The sequence below is a fragment of the Perna viridis genome, unplaced genomic scaffold (assembly GCF_037379345.1).
Source record: "Perna viridis isolate PV_CMFRI_1.1 ecotype Kerala unplaced genomic scaffold, ASM3737934v1 SUPER_16.13, whole genome shotgun sequence".
In the NCBI taxonomy this organism is placed as follows: Eukaryota; Metazoa; Mollusca; class Bivalvia; order Mytilida; family Mytilidae; genus Perna; species Perna viridis.
This window is the reverse complement of record NW_028288516.1, coordinates 2,483-25,583: the sequence shown is the minus strand read 5'-3', so window position 1 is coordinate 25,583 and position 23,101 is coordinate 2,483. Positions and strand designations below refer to the sequence as shown.

Sequence of the window (23,101 nt, the reverse complement as noted above, 5' to 3'; positions counted from 1 at the left end):
GTATTTTTAAAGGCGATTGAAAGACTGACAAGTCCTGATTATTATTTATCTCTTTGAAGTTATGTGCTGAAAATCAATTTAAGCTTGTATTTACTTTATAGTAATTAGAAATTAACCGTATTCTAACCTGTCTGGTGAAAATCATTTAGGAAAGCATCTTAAAAAGTTGTCTAACAACTAAAAAACGTTCATTTACTATTCTATACTAGTACCGCTGTGACATCTATGACAACACCTCCTGCACCGCCTGGGAATTTTTCAGACCCTTCATTTAGTTTACACTATCTTTCCTATATGGAACAGGGTGGCGAATAGAGTTGTAACATTCAAAGACATTTGTATAATATCGATTTGTTGTGACATGTATCCTTAGTTTTGATCCTTTATCTTACATAAGAACACCTAGATCAGCTGCCTGTATTACCAAACGTCGTGTACTAAGTGGCAGCCCTAAATTAATCCTACAAGGAGGAATGACCCGGCCAGCGAAAACTATATTTTATATAGCGTAGCAGGGCGAGTGGTCTCGGGCGCAGGCGGTGTTGCCATTGATGTCACAGAGGTACAAGTTCGAGTCCCACGGAGGAAACGACCAAAAATTTGCTTTGCAAATTTGACAGTTCTAACATCAATGGGATTTTTTTCATTTTATTCTATGCTTACATTATCTACCCTTGATCCGATGGAGCAGTGTTGCGAATAGAGTCGTCACATTTTGAGACGTTTATATATTAAATACGAATATATACACACATCACGTCTAAACTACAACACAACTGAAGAATCAATGCGAGCTTCCAAATTTGCGATGCAAATTTGGTCGCTGTATCAGCGGGATTCAAACCCCTTCTCTTATCTGACATCTATGGCAACACCGCCTGTACTAAGTGCAACGCTCTAGACCACTCGGCGAACTAGGCTATATAAATTATAGCTTTCGTTTACCGAGTGATACTTCCTCGTAAGTAAATCTAGAGCGCGAACATTAGTACATGCTACTGAATAGGACAACCTCTGATGGTATCGAGTAAGACAATAGAGGATCTGTAGCAGTATGCAAATACAGCCACACCAAGTATATAGTACGTAAAAGAAGAGAAACGGGGTGAGGCAACTCTACCACCTTACCTGCTATTACAGTACTATGTAGATGCATCGCATGCACGGCGAGGATCAACATAGTTCGTATGTTTACGGGGAAACAAGTTACTGGAAATATAACAACCAATGTCCAAGGTATCAGTTATTTTCTTGAATGATATAAAAAATATCATTTAATAATCAGTAATAATGTTTATAAATGTTAATGATACATGATCAGCTTCTTAGAATTATAAATGGTAAAAGCAAAATTTCCGAACTGAAAAATCTCTGAATAGTAGTCAAAAGAAATAGACAAAGGAGGAAGTCAATATTAAAAATGGTGATGTTAAGTGTTTAATTTGTATTTTGAATGGTAGTTTTTATCACATCACGGTATTTTACGTATCCGGAAATTTGTGTTTGCTCCTATTATGGGATAAAAATATTTCATTTCATCTCTTCATTTTCTACCGGTAGCATCTGCATATTTCTGTTCTTTACTTGTTTGTGTATAAACATATTAGAAGCTACAATTGATTAATGGACTTTTTTGTTCATTTGTTTTCACAAAGTATAAGAGGGTCATCAAGGGAATCAATGTTATAGCGGTAATCAAAAGAATGCAATCCAGGGACAAAGACATGGAAAACAGACATACACAACAAAAAAACATAAAGTACCTAAACATTACTTACAAAGTAACAAAAACAAATGAGCAACTCGGACTCCACTAAAAACTGGGAGCATGGACCAGGTGTACCGGTAGGGTGGACGTCCTCTGCTTTTCTAGAAACACCCACCAAGTTCAGCATAAAAAGTCAAGTCCGGGGTAGACGAAAGACGAAAGGAAAACTATGACCCGTAGAGTAAATCAATTCTGAAATCATAACGTTCGTCGTAAAGTTTGGTCAATAGTTTTCCTTTACCATCGATTATTAATTGTAGGTCAAGATATGAGGCTGACCTCACAGCGTCTGTAGTATCCTTTATCTCAAGTTCTTTGGGGTAGATGCGATGTATCCAATCCCCATTAGGATAGTTTAAAGATAATACGTCATCTACATAGCGGAAACTGAGATTAAAGGATCTAGCCAAACGATATTCTTTCTTTCGGATCAGATCAGCTATAAAGGAATAGGTCAGCAAGTAAAGGAGCACAATCTGTTCCCATTGGAATGCCGACCGTTCGCACACATACACTTTGCAAAAATATGTCATTTTGAAGATTATTACTGAAATGTGAGTGTCGCAACCACCAACCAGATACTAACATTGCGATTTTGAATATTTTTAACAATAATTTTGGAAATTTAAATTGTTCGCACCCATATAATCTGTAGAAATATGACATTTTTGGGAAAGTTGACTGAAATTGAATTGTCAAAGCAATACACATGATACTTGTTTGAGAATTTCAACATTTAAAACAATAATATAACACCAGTAATGAAATTTTAAGTTGCCATTCATTCAATGCAAAAAATATCTCATTTTCAAGAATTTGGTCTGAAAAATATGTATTACAGCCATCAACATATAATGATATAGACAATTTTGACATTTTTTACATTAATTTTAGACTAATAGGTATATTAAAAGACCTATCACACATACACTTTGCAGAAATATGTCATTTTGAAGATTTCTGCCTGAAATATGAGTGCTGCATCCGGATACTAATATTACCGTTTTGAATATTTTGGACCATTATTGAAATTAAAATTGTTCGTACCCATATGATCTGTAGAAATGTGACATTTTTGGTAAAGTTGACTGAAATAAATGTATCATAGTCCATGTCTAATGTTTATTTTAACAATTTTAGCATTTCAAAGAGTAATCAAGGGAACCAAGGTTATAGCGGAAATCAAAAGAATGTAATCCAGGGACAAAGACCACACATGGAAAACAGACATACACAACAAAGAACATAAAGTAACTAAAATCATTCATTCAAAGTAACAAAAGCAAATGAGCAACTCGGACTCCATTAAAAACGGGGAGCATGGACCAGGTGCACCGGTAGGGTAAGCGTCCTCTACTTTTATAGAAACACCCGCCGAGTTGCTCATAAAAAGTTAAGTCATGGGTAGACGAACGAGGGAAGGAAAACTATGACGCGTTGAATAAATCAGTTTTCATCGTGCTGATGGATACACCATAACTATCCACGAGTTCATGATAACGACCATCAAACTTCTGTAATGATGACTTTAATCTTGTAGCAACATAACCCTGTTCCAGAAGCCTATTTGTTAGAGTTCTAGCGCGATACAAAAAGTCTACGTAGTTTCGGCAAGCTCTGGCATAACGTATGAGTTGTGATATGAATACTCCATACGCAGGAGCCGAAGGGATGTTGCCACAGATGGAAGTTTGTTTGTTTGTTTGGAGGGGTTTAACGTCCGAGCAGCAATATTTCAGCTATATTCAGACGATGAACATGAAATGGATGATAAAATGAACATGAAATGAAAAAAAAAAAAAAGGTTGGGTCACAAGGATAATAGGGTAGACAAATTTTGATTGCCACTGGAAAAAGGGGGAATGGGTAAGGTCGGGCAATTTAGCCTCCTGTGGCGGAGCGCAAAGGTTCCTACTCCTATCGAATCCCACAGCAGGGTTCTTTCACGTGCGAGGAACGTGGCATCTTTCCCAACACGGTGAACCACTATGGTTTGCGGTCAGGTTTTCCGTATTATAGCCTGATAACCCCAGCATGTAACACGCCAGGGGTACCCCATTCCACCGCCTGGGGCACACATCCCAGTTGCTCTGTGGGCAGAGCGCCTAGCCCCCGGCTAGGTTTCTGAGCACTATTTAGTCGCCTTATACGACAAGCTTAGCGCTGTTGCAGGTCTATTCTTTTAACACCCGGACCTGCACGGGGCGCCACAGATGAAAGGAAAGTTGACAATTCTGAATGAAAAGTCATCACGTTTGTCGTAAAGTTTGGTCAATAGTTTTCCTTTACCATCGATTTCTAAGTGTAGGTCAAGATATGAGGCTGACTTCACAGTGTCTGTAGTATCCTTTATCTCAAGTTCTTTTTGGTATATGCGATGTATCAAATCCCCGAAATTAGGGTTGTTTAAAGATAATACGTCATCTATTATTTAAGACCATTAAGATAATTTCATGTGTTGGTACTCATTTAATTTGGAAAAATATCTCATGTTCAAGAATTTGGTTTGAAAAATATGTAGAACAACAATCAACAAAAACCTTATCTAGACAATTTTAACATTTTTAAGAATAATTTAAAAAAACTAATTCATTCACAATTTATACATATATCTATATTTTTAAGAATATTGTGCATGATTTTTTCTCATGTAGCTCTGAGTGTCGATAATACATGTAAACAATTCAAATATCGCGTGATTTCGGTAATTCTCGAACTCGCCAGCGAGATTCTAAAATCAATATTGATTGCAAAAAAACTTTTACCGTCCTTATCCATTATATGTGTTTGATCAAACATTTACTTTACTATATCGTTTCGGAATGGGTAAAGGCATTTGACTACGGAAAAAAGTCGATGCAATGGGGGATGGAACAATAGGAAATGGGCTATAGGAAATATGGTAATGTGGCAATGGGAGATGAGGCAATGGGGGATGGAGCTATGGGGAATCGGGGATGGGGCAGTGGGGAATGGGGTATGGGGCAATGAGGAATGGGGTATAGGACATTGGGGTATGGGGCAAGTGGGAGATTTATTCCATACTGGGACTGTATATTCTGAAAATAGTCTTGAACTGATTGTCTCCAAAAGATCTTTCGATTTTTTCAGGATCCACATTGAATCAATACCACTACGGAAGTAACAAGAGTTGTGGTAGGACTGCAGACCCTCTTTGACAGCTGTGAGTATAGAAGTTAAAAGTTTTGAAAGAGATTTGGTGGTACATTTTGCCGATCCAGCTATGTACCGTTGTTTGTGTGGATTCTTGTGGTGTTTAGGAATGTAGTACATGGACTGTAAATCCCAAATATCATCCTTTGTAGAGAGACCAAAAGAGCGCTCTTCTTTGGAGAGCGTGGAAGTAGTATAGGTCTTATCACTGCAATTATTGTCTACGACTACCTGTGACGTATTTCAATTTCCTCTAGCTACATGTGTAGGTTATTTGTTTGAAAAAATAATTCACACAATCATGGAACGATTAGCAATGATTTTTTAGGATACCGAACAAACGTTTTTTGATGAGTTTGAGTAGTTTGTTTCATTACATAGGCTAAATGACGATAAACTCATGATTGCCGCATTTCATCTCTATCTCCGGGGACCTGCATTGACATGGTTCAACTCTAAAGGGGGCTCAAACAAAATGATTTGAGTGTAGTTCATTTAGCGGTCATGGGGCTAGTGTGTTAAGCACAGTGAAATTTTCAAAATATTGTTCTATCACATGGTAAAACGCAGAGGGCTTTAAACTGTCCAGTCCAAATTCTAACTAAGCGCGTTAGTGACAAGAAATCTGGTAAGGATGATTTTCATGTAGGTAGTGGCCAGTCAAATGTTTTGGACCGAAAATCAGAGGTTTCTGAACTTAGAGAGAAGATTCAAATGCCAACCACACTAATTTCTAAGATAAACACCAAAGATACATCTCAAAGATGGTAGTCTTCTTAGGATTGGTAGGGACCAATGTTACATGTGTAAGAGGCAAAGTCACCAAAAGATTGATTTTAATAGGAACGGCAATTGCGACAGTTTTAAAAAAGATGACAATGTGTATGCAAAATGAATATACAGCAAAATCATGGAAACCAGCCCAACCGAAAAAAACTGTGGTAATTGAATATGAAAATATGGTAATAGATCTTGCAAAAATTACAAGATGAATAATGCTAATGTAAAGATCCCTAAACGGTTAAGTTTACAACCTAAATATGAGACAATCATGATTACAAGAGCACCAAATTACGTAAGTGTAGATGTACAGGGTGTATGTGTAAAAAAAAACAAAAAACAAGTATTCATATGGCAAAGGGCCGTTGATGGAAACGTCGGTGGTAATTCTTCGACTTAATCGAAAAGTATCAATAAAATTATTAAATCCGTCAAATGAGGTCGTAGTTATTCCGAAAGTTCGTACAATCGCCGTTGCGATTATAATAGTTCCATTTTCTGATGGGATTCAAAAGGTGCTATAAATGTAAAAGAGTAATCAAGGGAATTAAGAGACCCCGTAGCTGAAAAGGTTAATACGGATAATTCAGGTATTTATGTTGCGAAAAAAGTAGGGGAAACCAATTGGACGATTTATGGATACGATACGCAAAAACTAAGATAAAGCCCAAAGTGAAAAACTTGTTGAATATTTGCACGGAAATTCAAACCTGTTTGTTACAGAAAAAAAAAATAAAACTGTTACGCATGGTAGAAATCATCTAACATTGCTTTGACTTTTTGAGAGGAAATTCATTCGAAGTAGAATGTATCAAATTTTAATAGGCTACATTAGAACGATGGATGTCAATGATTAAGTAGTTTTTATTTAAAAGTGCAAATTTCCGATGCATTGCCGAGATATGAAAAAAAGAATACTGACATCGAAGAGAACCTTGTTGACTATAACCCATATTTCTCGTTCGTTCCAGACAAAATCAGAGAATACAAAATGCCCAATGGCAAATGAATTCCCACTTTATCAACAGTAAGTTCGATATTCAAGCAACCAATTTAGTTTCAACGAGTGAAAATGAAATAAATTGTCTGTTTGGTGCGAACAAGGAACAACCTGACGAGTCTACGGAAGAACAAAAATAAAACGCTACACATAGAACGAATTTTTAATCAAGAGCGTGTTAAAGAAAAAAATAGAACAATTCGTTTTCCAAAGTGTATCCATTTTATGCTCCCAGTTTTTAGTGGAGTCCGAGTTGCTCATTTACTTTTGTTACTTTGTATGTATGATTTTATTTACTTTATGTACTTTATTTCGTATTTTAGAAAAAAATTACATCATACGAACAGTCCCGTTCTAAGTAAAAACTATCGTAGGGAAAGAGAGGAGTACTGGATACACAGACTAGGTACTGCAATACCTTACGGACGAAATGACAACATCAAAAGTAAAGGAAACCTTTTAAGCCAATATAACAATAGCATAATGTGATGAATTTATTTGACAAAAATCCAAGTCGGGAAAGAAGTCATGGCCATCGCCACTATACGTCACCTACGTTACATGATGTCTCCATAGATGGTCTCCTTCCTTTCATACAAAAACCTCTTGGACTTTATCACATTAGAACCAAACTTTATTCTATACCTCTCACTCTACTACACTCCCTTTACAAAACAAGTCTTGACACTCCTGTTTCTGACCCCACCTCATCATTATACAGACTTTTTGCCATCATTTTGGATATTGGTTTCCACAGACTCTTTAAACCAGTTTGTGTGAAAAGTCAAGATGAAGAAAAACGATCATTTCTTCCACTACCTTTGTCAACTAAGCTATAGATGCAATTAATTTGGCTAACATCCTCCATCACATAAACGGTACCAACAAAATTCCCCCATATTTCAAAGTCAAATCCATACCAATCATTTCATATTCCTAAACTTCACCCATCGCATCCAAAATTTTCAATTATAAAAGGCTATTGCAGAATCTCGAGATTGAGGACTTCAAAGCTAAACCACCTGACTGTTCTTGCAAAACCTCTCCATTCAAATATGGTCCTTCTGGTCAAGTCGTCACGGGAGATTTAACCATAATCGAAAACGAATCTCTGCGTAATATCTTTTCTAAATATCCCAAGTACCGTGAACCACGCTCCATAAATAGGAATTATAACTTTAAAGTTCTTATGGATGCCGTCGAGGACTATGCAAGAAAATGGACAAAACGAGAATAAGAAGACATTGATTCTCTGTCAGAGTGGTTAAAGGCCGTGAGGTCTTTAATTTTGAATCGAATGAAAGTTTTAAGTAGGTCAATTAGTGCCAAGGCTACATCAGTTTTCAAAGACCCCGATGTAGCAAAAACATTGTCTACTATACATGACAAATATGTTGTCCTACCAGCATACAAACCCCACAACAAAATTTGTTTTGTTTGCAAAACGATTTATATCCAATGTTTATTATCAGAGGTAGAAAATAATAGCAGTGATAAGACCTATACTGCTACCACTCTCTCCAAAGTAGAGATTGTGGAAAACCATAAATCTGTGCTATCCTCTGTTGGTCTCTCTACCAAGGTCGATGATTGTGATTTACCGTCTACATACTGGATTCCTAAACTTCACAAGAATCCATACAAACAACATTTCATAGCTGGATCTGCAAAAAGTACCACAAAACCTCTTTCAAAACTTCAACTGTCAAAGAGGATCTGCAGTCCTACCACAGCACTTGTTACTCCCGTAGTGGTATTAATTCAATGTGGATCCTGAAAAATTCGAAAGATCTTTTGGAGACAATCAGAATATAATAGCATTAAAACCTATGATTTGACAACATTGTATACTTCTATTCCCCATACTCAGTTAAAATCCCGACTTAAAAACATTATACATCGTTGTTTTCCCAAAAAAGATGGTACACCTAGATACAAATATATAGTTCTTGGTAGAGATTCCTCATACTGTGTAAGAAATAATTCCAAATCATCTTCCAAATATACAGGGGAAGATGTTTACAAATTGCTGGAATTTTTAATCGACAACATATTTGTCCAGTGTGGTGGACGTGTTTTTTCAAAAAACGGTCGGCATTCCAATGGGAACAAATTGTGTTCATTAACTTGCTGACCTATTCCTTCCCTCATATGAGGCTGACTTTATAGCTGATCTGATCAAAAAGAAAGAATATCGTTTGGCTAGATCCTTCAATCTCAGTTTCCGCTATATAGATGACGTTTTATCTTTAAACAACCATAATTTCGGGGATTTGATACATCGCATCTACCAAAAAGAACTTGAGATAAAGGATACTACAGACATTGTGAAGTCAGCCTCATATCTTGACCTACACTTACAAGTCGATGGTAAAGGAAAACTATTGACCAAACTTTTCGACAAACGTGATGACTTTTCATTCAGAATTGTCAACTTTCCTTTCATCTGTGGTAACATCCCTTCGGCTCCTGCGTATGGAGTGTTCATATCACAACTCATACGTTATGCCAGAGCTTGCCGAAACTACGCAGAATTTTTGTATCGCGCTAGAACTCTAACAAATAGGCTTCTGGAACAGGGTTATGTTGATACAAGATTGAAGTCATCACTACAGAAGTTTAATGGTCGTCGTCATCATGAACTCGTGGATCGTTATGGTGTATTTGACAATTATCCCAAACTTCAGGTGCATATTCAAGTAAAGGTCTTATATATATTGAAAATAACTTCTCTAAAGTCTTTCTAGTAAATTGATACTTCAACTTCCGAAGAATATTTAGATGTCTTTTAACACTAGCTATAATATTTTTTACATGGTTGTTCCACTTGGCATTACTGCTAAATGTTACTCCTAAATGTTTATGTTGGTTTTTGATTTGAATGTCTGTTCCATTCAAGGAAAACGTGAAGTTGGGAGTTTCATAATTGGAGAATATCGTAATTTCGGTTTTATCTGGATTAAGGGACATCAGCCACTTTTTGGACCATTCATCCAATTCACTCAGATCGTGACTGATTACAGAGAGGATCTGTTCACTGTCAGAATCTGAGTAATTGAAGGTAGTGTCGTCTGCGAAAAGTCTGCACAAGGATGTCAAGGATATACAATAAAAAGAAGTGGTTCAAGTACAGATCCCTGTGGAACACCAGCTGAAAGATGGCAATCATCTGAGGATGCTGTATTCAACATCACTTTTTGACGTCTACCATCTAAATAACTTTTAAACCAACTGAATAAATTTCCTGAAATACCATATTATTTAATCTTTTTTAATAAACCTTTGTGCCAAACTTTATCAAACGCTTTCAAAAATTCACAAAAAACAATCACAGTTCGTTTTTTTTTCTCAAGAGAATTTAAAATGTTACTGCATATCTCAAGAAGTTGATGCACGGTAGAGTATTTTGGCAGAAAACCAGATTGGTACTGATAAATTAGCTTATTACTATATAGATGATTATATACATGTTTAAATATAATTCTTTCCATGACTTTGCCAACACAACTTATTAACGATATTGGTCTATAGTTTGAAGGCAAAGAGGGGTCTCCTTTCTTGAATAAAGCAGTAACATTTGCCATCTTCCAGCTAGTTGGGCATTTGCATTGCTGGATTGATTTATTAAAAATTTTCTTTAAGGGGATAGCGACTTTTTCTGGACAAAGCTGGAGCATCCTATGACTAACAATATCTGGTCTCGATGCTTTGTTGGGTTTTAAAATCTTTAATATATCAACGATTTCGTTTTCATCTATTCTAATATTTGAAATACAACTATTTGTCTTACTTTCGAAATCTGATAACTGATGGTTTTCCTCCTCTAGTTTTGAGATAGAACAACAATATTTATTCAGTTATGTACATTTTTCATCATCTGTGTATACTATGTCACTTAATGCATCATCGTTTTTTTATATTTTGAAGGGGCGGGATAGAATTTGCACCTTTCTTTGATTTTATCAGCATTTTCACAATCTTCGAATACGCTTTAGGATTATTTACATTATCTAAGATATAATTATCAAGATTACTTTCAAATTTTGCTATGGCAGCTTTTTTTAAATTATTGACTCTGTTTCTCTGCTTCTTGTACCTCAGAATATCACTTTCAATTTTTGATTTCAACGCATTTTTTCTAAAACGATCACGCTTTCTAATTTCTTTTCTAAGTTCGTTAATAAACCAAAATTTATCATTTTTTTTTCTAATGATAACTTCTTTGGTTGGAATGCACTCCTTCGCGATGGACAGAAATGTTTCCGTAAACATTCCTGTGATAACATCCACATCTGCGCCATCGGGAAGAAGTGTATCCCAATCCAAGGCCTCTAGTTTCTCGGCAAATTTTTGTTTGTCAGTTTGGTCGTAAAGCCAGACAAGAGACAGGATCTTTGCTTGGACATACCAAATATACAATACATGCGTCGTGGTCACTTACAGATCTGGGAATATCAAAGACATCGGCAATGGTGTACGATACTGTGTCGCTTATAATAATAAGACCTAATAAAGATCTTCGATTATCAGTTGTTATAGTAGGCTTGTTAATCACATTTGTAAAATTGAAGAGATTTATTGTGTCAACAAGTCTATTGTTATCAATCATAACTAGATCCGAATTGAAATCACCCGTGACCACAATGTTTTCAATGAACTGGTAGCTCAACCCTATCGCATGATTTAATCGTGTAAAAAAATCAAGATCAGTTCCCGGGGCACGATAAATATTACAGAGTACAAATCTTTGACCCTTTGCGCTGATCTCAACCCAAAGTGTTTCGTCGATATCATTTTCTAAAATATTCAGTTTTTTTACACGAATATCGTCTTTAGTATATATTAACATACCGCCACCAAAGTTATTACGACCTTTTCTGATGACGGATTTAGAAAAGGATTCTAGAAGTGTATCTTTATCTTTTATATTTGGATCTAAGTGTGTTTCCGTTACGGTTATGCTATCAAAATCCTCACAGAACATGTTTAAAAAATCTAGTTTGTTCCGAATACTTTGTATATTAATGTTACATAGTGAAAGGGAGTTGTCGTTACTGGAGGAGCTAATAGAAAACTTTGAGGAGTTAATTATAGGACCTGGATTCATTTCAACATTTCCTGCAATGAGAATGAAGTGTAGTACAAAAAGCAGAAAAAAAACTATGTCTACTTTGGGGTGTACTTAATGAGAAGCTGATCAAGGTAGGTTGAATTTCTATAATTTAGGGATATTGATTTAATCAGTTTTCTGTTGTTAAATAAACCAATGGCTGCTCTGTAAGATCATTACCTGTCATCTAACACAGAGACAGAAGTTGCAGATATGATGATATAACAGCTACTGTCAAAGAGTATTACACATGTCAATTCACCATCACCAACTTTAGAAACATAACATAAAACACATACATTATATACAAAGCAAATTACAAAGACTTGAAGAAAATACATATATGACATATACGTCATAGAGGCTGAGTGGGGATTGGGATTTGACTATGTAATATACCTACATATGTATTTAGGGACGTATCATTTTTTTTAGCTGGGAAGCCTAGGGGGTAGTCATTTAGAATTGAAAGTTGGAGAAAAAAAAAGAACCCCTCGCCTAAATATAGGGATATTTTTAGGTCCCCCCTCTTCAAGCTAGGGAAAATACTTTATCCCTCTTTTTCATTTATAGTTATTGTACAGATATGTAAATTGCGGTATACCTAAAGTAAACATTCAGCGTCAATAATATGATGGGTGGACAGATACCGAGTGTGTTCCAATATTGGTAGCCATGTCATATTTGTTGGTAGCTTCATTACAATGAGGACATGCAAATATAAGACTTTTTATATAGTTATACACTGTCATGAGTCTTTTTATATCATTTGCATCTCAGCAATTAGGAAAGTTTTGTGAAATGATCACCATCTATAGAGATAGATAAAAACCTGTACTCTCCTTTTCCATCAAAAGAAAACAGTGATATGCCCTACTTTCTGACCAGCCCCCCTCCCAGACAAAAAATGATACGTCCCTTACGATTAATATGTTAACATTTTGTTGCTTAATCGTCGATCGGAACGACTGTTTTATTACTTGAAGAGGTGAACTGCCCTTATCAGAAATGTAGCATTCTGTCTTTCCCTGCCAAATAAAACAAAATAAAACAACCGAGTTCTTTGAATCGGATCGTGTCTTGGAGTCCAGTAAGTCAGGAAGGTTCATGGTGTGCCAGAATGTGTCCTGTATGTCCGTATACATTTGTATCTAACACACAATAAGTTTAGTAAAGTTGTTGATAAGTGTGAACATTATTTTGATGTGAAGTTAGGTGTGGTTGACATACTTGTAAATGAATAAAATTCGCATGTGCATATATCCACAGGAAACACAATAACTGATGCCACCAGCCCTGTGGTTAAGCATAACAACAGCAAATTAAATTTTTATGCCTCCAGAATGATCCATTGGGTAATTTTCCATTTTGTATTTTGTATATTTGGAAGATGATTTGGAATTATTTCTTAAAAAGTATGAGGAATCTCTACCAAGAACTACATATTTGTATCTAGGTGTACCATCTTTTTTGGAAAAAAAAACAACGATGTATAATGTTTTTAAGGCGGGAGTTTGTATGGGGAATAGAAGTATACAGTGTTGAAAAATCATAGGCTTTAATGCTGTTATATTCAGTTAATAGTCTTGAACTGATTGTCTCCAAAAGATCTTTCGAATTGTTCAGGATCCACATTGAATTAATACCACTACGGGAGTTACAAGTGTTGTGGTAGGACTGTAGACCCTCTTTGACAGTTGTGAGTATAGAAGTTAAAAGTTTTGAAAGAGTTTTGGTGGTACATTTTGCAGATCCAGCTATGAAACGTTGTTTGTATGGATTCTTGTGTTTAGGAATCCAGTACATAGACGGTAAATCACAATCATCGTCCTTGGTAGAGAGACCAAAAGACGATAGCAGAGATTTATGGTTTTCCACAATCTCTTCTTTGGAGAGAGTGGTAGCAGTGTAGGTCCTATCACTGCTATTATTTTCTACGTCTACTTCTGATAATAAACATTGGATATAAAAAGATTTGCAGACAAAAACAATGTTGTTTTGGGCTTTGTCTGCTGGTACGACAACATACTTGTCATGTATAGTAGACAATGTTTTTGCTACATCGGGGTCTTTGAAAACTGATGTAGCCTTGACACTCATTGACCTACTTAAAACCTTCATTCGTTTCAAAATTAAAGGCCTCACGGCCTTTAACCACTCTGACAGATAATCAATGTCTTCTTGTTCTCGTTTTATCCATTTTCTTGCATAGTCCTCAACGGCATCCATAAGAACTTTAAAGTTATAATTCCAATTTATGGAGCGTTGTTTACGGTACTTGGGACCTTTAGAAAGGATATTACGCAGAGATTCGTTTTCGATAATAGTTAAATCTCCCGTAACGACGTGACCAGAAGGACCATATTTGAATGGAGAGGTTTTGCAAGAACAGTCAGGTGGTTTAGCCTTGAAGTCCTCAATCTCGAGGTTCTGCAATAGCCTTTTACAATTGAAAATCTTGGATGCGATGGGTGAAGTATAGGAATATGAAATAATTGGTATGGATTTGTCTTTGAAATATGGGGGAATTTTGTTGGTAACGTTTTTGTGATGGATTAATTTCATCTATACCTTTGTTGACAAACGGTAGTGGAAGAAATGATCGTTTTTCTTCATCTTGACTTTTCACACAAACTGGTTTAAAGAATCTGTGGAAACCAATATCCAAAATGATGGCAACAAGTCTGTATAATGATGACGTGGGGTCAGAAACAGGCGTGTCAAGACTTGTTTTGTAAAGGGAGTGTAGTAGAGTGAGAGGTATAGAATAAAGTTTGGTTCTAATGTGATGAAGGCCAAGAGGGTTTTGTATGAAAGTAAGGAGACCATCTATGAAGACATCATGTAACTTAGGTGACGTATAGTGGCGATGGCCATGACTCCTTTCCCGTCTTGGATTTTTGTCAAATACATTCATCACATTTATGTTATCTTTATATTGGCTTGAAAGGTTTCCTATACTTTTGATGTTGTCATTGCATCCGTAAGGTATTGCAGTACCTAGTCTGCGTATCCAGTACTTCTCTTTTTCCCTACGATAGTTTTTACTTAGAACGGGACTTTTCGTAGGATGGTAATTTTTTTCTAAAATACGAACTTTCATGGAGAGGATTGAATGATATTGTTGATTAAAGTGTTGATAAATTGTCGGGAATTTGGTGGTGTTAATTCCCGAACGATGACCGCACATTCCTTTATTTAATTGTTCTTGCGTTTCTCCGACATATATTTAACCACATAAGTTGCATTCTAATCCATATATTAAGTTTGTTGATTTGCAACTTAAGTCATCGTGACGTCTTGTATGGAAGGTTTTGCTTGTAAGGGAACTGGAGAAGTAAGGGTCGGTTATAAGAATGTTGCATGTTTTGCAATTTTTAATTCCACATTTTGATATGGGACAATGTGGTTCGTCATCGTTGTAGTCAAATATATCGTTTAATGTGATAGAACATGGTTTGATAATTTTAAAATAGTCAGAATTTTTGTACTGGAATAGATGGTCTGCAGACTGAACGTGTGATTGGGTACTTTTAGTTGAATTGGTCGGCGCACTTTTCATACCAGATGTGAGTGTGCTAAGATTCCCATCTGGGGACACCACATACTTACAAGACAACAGGGTGTCCGATCTGCTGTCAGATTCAGACCTTTTTATACTGGGCGACGTCCGAGCCAGGTTTTCTTTCATTCTTCTTGTTAAAACCATTAATTTTAAAAATTACGTTTGCCGTAAAGTTTGGTCAAAAGTTTTCCTTTACCATCGATTTCTAAGTGTAGGTCAAGATATGAGAAGATCTAAAAAACGATAATAATTTGTTCAATAATGCTATGTTATTGCAACGGTTTGTACATAAATACTCTTATATTATTTACTTTTTCCGTTTCTTTATGTTAAAACATTCATTTTCATCACAAGCAACTTGTATGTATTTCAATAAGATGCTGACTTCTCCCCCTTGATTGTAAATTATTTGATAATGTTTAAACGTATACAGACAAAAACATTACTTGACAGATTTAAGTTTGGATTGTATTAAATTTTAAGCAAACTTACCAATATATGACTTGGCAGGAACAATAATGCTAACTACCTGTCATTATTCTTCATCATTGCCTACTATGGTTTCCTTTCTGGCTGAATAATTCTGCGAAATTGATCTTAAGAAGAAGTCAGGGATTATGTTTTACAAATAAGTTTAAATATGTCGATTCAATTGTACAAGCATAGCCCTAATGAAGTGTACAGTGTCATGATTTAAAATGATTAACCCAATTACTGTAAGTGATAAATGATGTTTCTGAATAAGATGAAAAAAAAAAGACATCCAATAATTTTCAAAGTTTTGTAATAGTTATTTGTCCCTGGTTGTTAACAATTTTATAAAAAGATTAAATTTGCAAAAAAAAATGGCCAAGAATATATACACAATGCCTTACATCTTGATACTTAGTAAAAATTTCGACAAAAAAGTACCGAAGAGTCATCAGTGGGACGTTAAGATCCAAAACAATGGCCTTAAGTAGGAACACGTGAGAAAGAAACGATCTACATCCACAATGAAGCGAACTGTACAAAACCGTATAACACATAAAAACTAAAGATAAGGGAAACAAGACTTCACACAAAAAAAACTAAGGAAGTAGCAATATGAACTCCTACAAAAACAGGGAGTGACAGCTTGTGCTCTGGAAATTTAAGCATGTTTTGCTCTGAAAGCAGCATCCCCCATGATGCAAGTGAGTATAATCTGGTAATAATCTCATAATAATAATGAAGCTCCCCGATATGTGTCAAAAAACAATTCAAAGTGGGGGAAATCAATCGTGTAGCGTAATGCCAACGAAGTAAAAAAAAACTTATAATTAGTGGAAATATATCTGAAAATGACAAAATTAAATTCGGTAACAAAAACCATAAAAATCAATATTTTTAAACCGCCGGGATGAATTCTCTAACCTTATACTACAAAGCAATGATTCATGTAAAGAAATAAAAGTACACTTGTCTGAACGCATTAGCACGATAGCGAAACGTTTCCAAATAATAGATATAATTTTAATCGAAAATAATCATATTTATTTAGCCGGACCTGGGTACGGATATTCGTGTACCTCATACAGAAAACACATATTATTCAAGATAGTATGATAAAAAGCGTTTTAAAAATTCCAGGCCATGGCATTCATACAAGAGCACAGTCATTATCAAATTAAAATGTGATTTGAAAAAAAAAATATATCAAACACACCAACTTCCGGTAAATGTTAAAAATAAATCTTATCTGTCCAGACATGGATATGTGAACTTCAATAAAAAAAAAAAACTTTGGTAATTTCAACGCATTCTCGAGGTAGCAGTGTGATTTATAATTGTAATTAAGAACCGTAGTGAATCTTATGACCTAGCCCTTCGACTTCTGTTAAAGGAGCTACTTAATAATTTTGCCCTACTATGAATAGTATTTGACACATGTTGAAGAGCTCCATGATTTATTCTAGTTTATTACCAGGGGTTTACATTTGTATACATTTTTCGCTTCAATGAGTATAAAACATTCAATTCAATACCAAACAAATGAAATTCTACAAGGATAAGATGATAACTTGTCCGTGGATCATTTTTTATCATTTTTCCCTATATTTTATCCCAATTATTTACTAACTTTTCCTAAATTAGATGATAACTTGTTTAAGATTTTCTATATTGTTGCCTTTTTTTAAATCGTTGATGGTTAACATTTTTATATAATTCAAATTTTCAACATATAAATCATGATGCAGATATTACTCTGCCCCAAGCGAGGAACCTGTGGTCCAGTGGTTGTAGTTAGGGTTTTTTTATGTTCTCTATATTGGTTTTACGTTTCTTTTCTATTTTTACTGGGTCAATTGTCGTCTTTATGTATAGTTTCACTTCATCTTGGGAGTCTTTTACAGCTTGCTTTACGGCATGGGTGATGCCCATCATTAAGAAATATGTGCTGACCTTAAGAATCTTAGTTACCTTGATTACTCGTTTACACGACAAATTGCTAGTTACTTGACATTTGGTGGATGATTGTCTCATGGATACGTACCAAACTTCATATCTATATTTCCCATTAGCGTCAGATTTATGTTGAGATTTTATTTGATATTTTAAAATGAAATCAGTGTTAGGTGGAGTAGGAGAATATATATCAACAAATTATCTACAACTTACCAATTCATAACTTTCCCGAGGTAATTACACTGCGCTACATGTCACCATTAATCTTTGCTGTCTTAAATGATCTGAATGAGTAATCAAGGGAACCAAGGTTATGGCGGTAATCAAAAAAATGTAATCCAGGGACAAAGACCAGACATGGAAAACAGACACACACAACAAATAACATTAAGTAACTAAAATCATACATACAAAGTAACAAAAGAAAAACAGCAACTTGGACTCCATTAAAAACTGGGAGCATGGACCAGGTGCACCGGTAGGGAAAGCGTCCTCTGCTTTTCTAGAAACACCCGCCGAGTTGCTCATAAAAAGTCAAGTCCGGGGTAGACAAACGAGTAAAGGAAAACTATGTCCCGTTGAATAAATCAGTTTTCATGGTGCTGATGGATACACCATGACGATCCACGAGTTCATGATTACGACCATAAAACTTCTGTAGTGATGACTTCAATCTTGTAGCAACATAACCCTGTTCCAGAAGCCTACTTGTTAGAGTTCTAGCGCGATATAAAATGCCTGCGTAGTTTCGTCAAGCTCTGGCATAACGTATGAGTTGTGATATGAACACTCCGTACGCAGGAGCCGAAGGGATGTTGCCACAGATGAAAGGAAAGTTGACAATTCTGAATAAAAAGTCATCACGTTTGTCGTAAAGTTTGGTCAATAGTTTTCCTTTACCATCGATTTCTAAGTGTAGGTCAAGATATGAGAATAGAATTCATGAATAAAAAGATATAAAAAATCATGATCACTTAAATTACTAACACAATTAAAAAGTATGTATTTGAGGAATATGATAACTTGTTTAAGACTTCCTTTATTTTTTCAAACATTTGTATTAGTTATTTGTTCTTGATACTTTACATTTTTATATAAGTTGATGTTTTAAAGATGTAAATTATGAATACAGACAATATTCATTGCCGACTTGTATATTTTTAGATTGTAAATGATATTTTAGAATGAAATCTGTGTTATGTATTGTAGGAGAATATTTATCAACAAATTGTCTACAACTTACCAATTCATGACTTTCCCGAGGTAATTACACTGTGCTACATGTAACCATAACCGTTACTGCTTTTCGCGATCTGAATATTGTAGAAATAAAAATACGGTATATTTGATATTCTCTAGATTGTTTGCAGATAATGGTAAATCTGTAGAAAATGAAGATGTTTAACCATTTTCTGTTTTACTTGTTGATTTTATCAATAAGGAAATAAAGGGACAGTTTCAAACATGTCCACATAACAATGATGTTAGTTTTGATTTATGGGACCATAAGCAATAAGTATATTCAGTTTATATAACATAAGCTAAATGTTTCAGTATGGTTGTATTTTCTTTTTTTTTTCTCAATTTCTTTGCAATTTTTTGTTTCTTTGAGTATTAAATATTAAATTTGATCACAATATAATAATAAATACTTAAACAAGATGATATTTTGTCTCAGACATCCAACATGTTTTTGGTAATTACTGTCAGCATTGTCTCCCTTTGATTAACAAAACATCCTTTCAAAGTTTAGTTACAAGTACACAAACACTTTCCTGACAGATTTAAGTTTGGATTGTATGCTATTGTGCTGAATTATTGGGTTTTATAAACATATCTTCTGCAAACTTACCCATGACTTCACACGAGAAAGCAAAACGATATTCTTCTGCTCATTATTCTTCAGTATTGCTTTCAATGATTTATTGATAAACTAAAATCAGCTGTTACTGTACATTAATAGATTGATGGAGGTTTCCTTTATTCTGCCAACTGTTGAGGATGAAGATATTTATGTTTTTCTGGTTTATCATATATCAGAGGACATATTATGACTGTATGAAACATAATTTAAAATAGTTGAAAAATGTCAAGCCCATCGTAAAACAATGATAAAATGAATTTCCATTATTTATTTCGTTTTAATAACACTAGTTTCTTCATGTTTTTGAAAAAAAAGATTATGTTAGCGCCCTATCTCTTTGGTGAAAAAAACTTAAAGGCAAGTTATTAATACCCAAATATATGTTCTGATCAAATAAGGTTTAAATGGTATTGTATTGTTCTGAAGTATTGTGTTTACATATTCAAATCTTCTACAAACTTACTCAATGTAGCAATGACGCTGTACTACTTGTCATTAGTCTTCATTATTGCCGTCATTTATTTATTCATAAACTTAATTAAGATGTAACTGTGTCCTGATATTCTGATGGAGGTTTCCTTTATTCTGCAAACTGTTGACGATAAATAATTTGTCTCTTTTTCATATATTATATACCACAAATCATAGAATGAGTGTGAGAAATTGAAATAAGAGGAATAAAGTGAAGATTGAAAATGATTTGTGAATAAGTTGAAATATGGCAAAGCAATTCAAATGACATGCGTTTTTTTTTCCTTTTTTTTTGTTTTGTTTGTTTTTTTTTTGTTTTGTTTCTTTGTTTGTTTGTTTGTTTGTTTGTTGTTTGTTTGTTTTTGTTTTTGTTTTTTTTTGGGGGGGGGTATTTTTACAAGCGTATCCCAAATTAAGTATTCAATATCCATTTTTTCAAACAAATGATATGTACATGGAAAAGATGATAACTTGTCCAAGACTTCCTTTATTTTTGCAATATTTAAAATTCGATGTTTATCCTTGATATTAATCAATTTTACAAACTTTTAAAAAGAATTTTCATGAATACAGACAGTATTACTGACTGGTATATTTTGAGATTGTATTTGACATTTGAAATTGATCTGAATAGGTTAGATGTATTTTATCAACAAATCAACATCAACTTATGACTTTCCTTCGGAAATAACATTGTGGTACATAATGTACATGTCACTATATTCCTAATTGCCTTTAGCGATCTAGAGGAAATAGGGATAGGTATATTAATAACATGCTGATACTTTCATTATATATAATGTTTTTTTCTTGCTATTTTAATTCGGTCACTTCAGTGAATGGGGGCAGCTGTTAATTTATAGAAGTTAATGATTTTTATACCTTTTCGCTTGTTTACTCGTTCATAATATAAATTTGGAAATGAAAATCTAGTTTCAAAACCTACAATACGATGATGTTAGTTATGATGTTTTCTGATGATGTACAGTATGTCGATTAAGTTGATACTATAAAAGATATATGTTTGTTTTACATTTTGTTTATATTCTTCGTTTTTATGAATAAATAAATTCAATAAAGTATATCTACTTGCAAAGAAAGTATGATAACTTGTATCTGATATCCTGTATTGAAAAATCTGATATCCTGTATTGAAAAAAATATATTCTATACTTATATGCGCATAATATATTGGTTCTTGGTATGTAATTGTTCTAAGAAGTATTACTTAAATTAGATTTCTCTGACGATTGAGATTTTTTATACATTCTGGCCAATCAAATCAAAAGCTTGAAAAAGATCAACAATATGAAGATGTTTGCAGTAATGTGAACTGATTTTTGCATTGTTATTTATGCTGATTTTACATTTGCTTAATTTTGGAAAGAATGATCGCACGAGCTTATTTACATTTCGTCTCCGTATTAAGATTTGAAATATTTAGATGAAATTCTTGCAAGCAAAGAATAAATGTTTCTGGCATCTTTCTTTTTGCAAATTAATTAAGTGTTATCTCCCCTTCATTGAATTTTTTGTAATAAAATAGAATTTTACACAAAACAATAATAAATGCAAACATCTATTTCATATATAGTTTAGATTGTGTTATTATTTTTTTATTTAATTCCTTAAACAAGTTGTAGTATCAACATTTATATAAATCTTCATTTACCGCATAATTTCTTACTTTCAAACAAACACGGAAAGTGTTTTCAAGGTACTATAACTTATCCCTTTGTATTAAGGTACATTAAATATTAATGTTCTCCAGTACATTATTCAGTTACGTTCATTTTTTAAAGTCAATATGAAAATTGTACTTTATTAAAACTTTATTTAATCATAAATCGGAAAAATTTTGCTTTTTATAAGTTTGATATCCTAAATTTTTAACTGTTTAAAAAGTTGTACATGCATTCACAACGATCGAAGTTTGGAGCATATTCTACAGTTTGAAATTTGACATAGAATCTAAACTTCCCTTACTGCAATAAACGAGGAGACAAAGACAATCACAAAGTTCCGGGGAAACAACTGCACGTTTTTTTTGTCTCAAATTACATACAGTTCGTTCAACTAATCAAATCTTAACTTCTGTAGCATCAATCATATATTATTGACTACAGCTTCAGTTTATAGGGCAACACCCATAAAAAGCTCTCGTCTTATACTACTTTTCATTTGTCTTTGCAAATAATTCTACAGGTGCTATAAATGTGTGTTATGTGCTACACGTTTTGTATATTCTAATACAAAAGAGCTTTCCACATCCGTTATTCAGCTAAACTAGTCAAGAACAATCTCTTAGTGACTAACAGTGTTCTTCCTGATTGCATGTAGACTTTCCTTTAGCTAGATTCTGTAATCTCAGTTTCCGCTATATAGATGACGTATTATCGTTAAATAATCCTAATTTTGGGGATTTTATACATCGCATCTACCCCACAAAAACTTGAGATACAGGATACGACAGACACTGTGAAGTTGGCATGTCTTGACCTACACTTAGAGATCGACGATAAAGGAAAATTATTGACCAAAATATGCGACAAGCACAATGACTTTTCATTCCGTATTTTCAACTTTCTTTTCATCTCTTCAGCACCGGCGTATTGGGTTTTCTAATCTTACGTTATGCCAGAGCTTGCTATAAATACGCAGACCTTTTGTACCGCGCTAGACGTCTTACAATTATGCTCCTAATATTTAGTGGAGCCCGAATTACTCATTTACTTTTACTTTTTTATTATTTTGGTTATTTTATGTTATTTGTTTGTGTCTGCTTTCCATGTCTGACATTTGTTCTTGGATAACAGATCCTTTATTTAATAAAATGTAACCCTTGTATTCATATGAGGTGCAGTTGCATCATAGATGTTAATCTACAACAAGGTTCAGTTTGGATTATACGTTCTTTAGGTGCACTTGCAGCTTAAGCACCA

General features: G+C 34.3%; 1 long non-coding RNA gene across 2 annotated transcripts; it reads right to left on the bottom strand.

The window, feature by feature from the left end:
* Positions 1 to 14,128: 14,128 nt before the first annotated feature.
* Positions 14,129 to 20,463, bottom strand: LOC148596432 (uncharacterized). Of its 2 annotated transcripts, XR_015919255.1 has the most exons (6): positions 20,152 to 20,463; positions 19,677 to 19,816; positions 19,068 to 19,137; positions 18,038 to 18,108; positions 15,890 to 15,993; positions 14,131 to 15,630 (listed from the first exon to the last, which is right to left on the bottom strand). It is a non-coding gene; the product is annotated as an uncharacterized LOC148596432 (long non-coding RNA). The 2 variants fall into 2 exon arrangements; XR_015919254.1 differs by lacking the exon at positions 20,152 to 20,463 and having other exon boundaries at positions 14,129 to 15,630; positions 19,677 to 20,086.
* Between the last annotated feature and the right edge of the window lie 2,638 nt (positions 20,464 to 23,101).